Source organism: Eulemur rufifrons, chromosome 30 (genome assembly GCF_041146395.1).
Source record: "Eulemur rufifrons isolate Redbay chromosome 30, OSU_ERuf_1, whole genome shotgun sequence".
In the NCBI taxonomy this organism is placed as follows: domain Eukaryota; kingdom Metazoa; phylum Chordata; class Mammalia; order Primates; family Lemuridae; genus Eulemur; species Eulemur rufifrons.
The window spans coordinates 88,902,576-88,905,455 of NC_091012.1; the positions used below are offsets into that span (position 1 = coordinate 88,902,576).

At 47.2% G+C, this 2,880-nt stretch overlaps 1 pseudogene; it reads right to left on the reverse strand.

The window, feature by feature from the left end:
- Nucleotides 1–900: 900 nt before the first annotated feature.
- Nucleotides 901–1,482, reverse strand: LOC138377865 (bcl-2-like protein 2 pseudogene; annotated as a pseudogene).
- Nucleotides 1,483–2,880: the final 1,398 nt, after the last annotated feature.

Sequence of the window (2,880 nt, forward strand, 5' to 3'; positions counted from 1 at the left end):
GCTGATCAGTGAGATCTGCTCTCAGATTGGCCAGTGACTCTAATATCTCATGGCAGTTATGCAGTGGCTCTGTCAGTTTATCGTCCAGCAGTAGAGTGGCAGGGTTAAGAGCAGTTGTCTTCAGGAAGCAAATCCTGGAGGGAATCCAGTAACACCACTTGGTTATATGTGAGTTGGAAAGCCATTTTTTTTCAGGTGGACTTTTTAGAGCCTCTACTGAGTGAGGGGTTATGATACACAAGTCCTGTCCCAAAGTGAGCTTAGAGGCTTCTTTTGCCAGGACGGCTGTCACAGCAATGGCCCACAAGCAGTCTGGCCAGCCAGATACTACAGGTCCAAACTGTTAGACAAGTATGCAATTGGTCTGTTTTTTTCTGGGCAATTTTATTAACTCAGACAGTATTTTTTAATCTCTCTACTTTTTGTAGCTTTTTCTAATATAAGGGACTGACGAAGTGGGAAAAGGCATATTAATGGGATGTCTATTTTTCAGTGCCTCTGGGTCTATGGGAGTATACAGGTGGTAAGCTTTAAAAAGGCGTTCTAGGAACATCACTGGAGACTCCTTAGGTCTTTGTATGGTTTTGCTTACCGTAGACAAATTAGTTGGCCTATTACCTGCGGCCTGTATGCCCCCGAGCAGAGTCTGGCGATACCGATCAAGAGCCCCCTTACCTTGCTCCTCGTTTGGGTCCCACTTTGGGCGCGTGGAGGGGAAGACATGTTGTATATAACCAGGATCCGTGGAGTTGCCCATCAGGGCCAGGATTTGTCTTAACAGCTTTTCTGTGTATATGTTTTTTATATATCATCTTTTTTGTCTATTCCTGTTTTACACCTGTCTAAACATTTACTCTATTTTAAGGGCCATACCTAGCCCCACCTGGCCCTGGAACTGTTTTACTTGCTAGCAAAGAAGGCCGCTATAGTTAGCGGGGTCCCCAGTGCTACGGCCCCCATCAGCATTGTTTTTACTGATGCCCAGTTTCTCTCTCTTTGACGCCGTGCCTCCTCCAGGGCCATGTCCCCATAGAGAGCTGTGAACTCTGCCCAGCCCCCACTGCTGTGGATCCAGTCGGCCAGCCGTGTCTCCAGGTAGGCCACCATCCACTCCTGCACTTGTCCCACTAGTGACTCTATCTCCCTGTTGACACTCTCAGCACATAGTGCAGCCCCAAAGATGAAGAAGGCCACAAGGCGGCCCCAATTGGGCCCCCCCTGGAAAAGCTCATTGGCGACCTGGGTGAAGCACTGCTGGGCTGAGCTGGGGGTCACATGCAGCTCAGCTGCCAGACCAGAGAAGGTATGCTGGAAGCGGGTCTCGAACTCATCTCCAGCTGCCCCCATGGCTTGGTGCAGCAGGTCAGCTGCTGGGCCCTTCTCTGGGCCAGTTTTACAGACATAACCCTTCTGCCTCAGCTTATAGCCTATAAAGTCTGCCACCAAAGCTCGTGTGTCTGGGGCTGAGGCTGGGGTCGTCATCTGTATAAATTAATGGATATAATTAAAAAGCATATAAATGATCACCCTGAAAGTTTCTGGAAGTGTTTCAAAAAACATTAAGTGGCGTGCAATTCTTACATGACCCTGATTGACCCATTTTGAGGGAAAAAAGGGAATAATCTTTAGATCTCAGGAATCCTTGGTCCGACCGTCACCTGGTGGCTGCCTTATAGAGGCCAGGGACCTGATCCCATGTTTCTGAAAAACAAGGACTATCGAGGGCAAAACAGGGTAACCGAGAAAGGGTTTTAAAAAGGAGGACCTAGCCTATTATAATCTAGTATAGCAGCATCAATAGAACCTGTTCCATTCTCCTAGGAGCTATGCCATAAAGTCCTATACCAAACACCAGGACCAAAAAGCCTGGTAGCAAGTAGACTAAACCTATCATGAAAAAAGTAAAATCAAGGAAAGGCTAAAAGAAGCCACAGAATTCACAGCGGTACCAGAGCAGGTGTTGGCCGCTTCTGGAGACTCCTCAAGAACACTCGCCCGTACTTGGTGGACAGTAGTTGCTGTCGAGAAACCCACAAAGGCACTCCTTGACCCTGTTCTGTGGTTAATAAATATAACTGGCAATCTGGGCAATAAGCTGGGCTAAAAGAATACCAGTGACTCAGCGCCAGAGCGGGAGGTGGTTCCCCCCTTGGATAGAGGGCAGTTGTTACAATGAATTCTTTATAACCCATAGGTAACAGACTGGAACGGTGACAGAGAGAAGGAGAAATTAGTAGATTTACTGGCTAGGAGGAGAAGGAGATAAATGAGAGTTGTTGCTGGGTGAAACAGGCGCCAACGACGCGGCAACCAGCAAAATTCTTTTGTTTTTCACAGTTTCTTTTTGTTACAATAAGAGCAACACTTTATCAGGTTTCAGTTTAAACTTATCCGGCACAGGGATTTTGAGCACGATTTGCTGTATATTCCTTCATGCTATAAAGTTTTTTACAAGAATAAGACACAGAGACACAGATTTTTCACATAGGGTGGGGTGTACTTTCAGGTGTCTGCCTGGCTGCTCCCCTCGCTGAGATTTAGGCGCGACTTGGCTGAAGGTGCTCCCATATAAAGCCCAGGCAGGTCACCTCTCTTTCCAGAGGGTGAGTCACCGTTATGCCATACGACGTCGCCACAGAACAGCAGGTTAGGACCCACTCAAGCCCGTAGCTAATCAGCCGTGGGGCTATAACATTCTCACATCTCTCATCCAGGTGACAGTCAGGAGGGGAGACAAGACAACAACACTATTTGTAGTTGCGTTACTCAGACAGAGATGACGCTCTAACAGCAACACACTAGTATCCAAACAACGAGTAACAAAACAAATCAACCACAAGCAACAAGCCAACATAAAACAAAATCCTAAAGTTTTCGGAA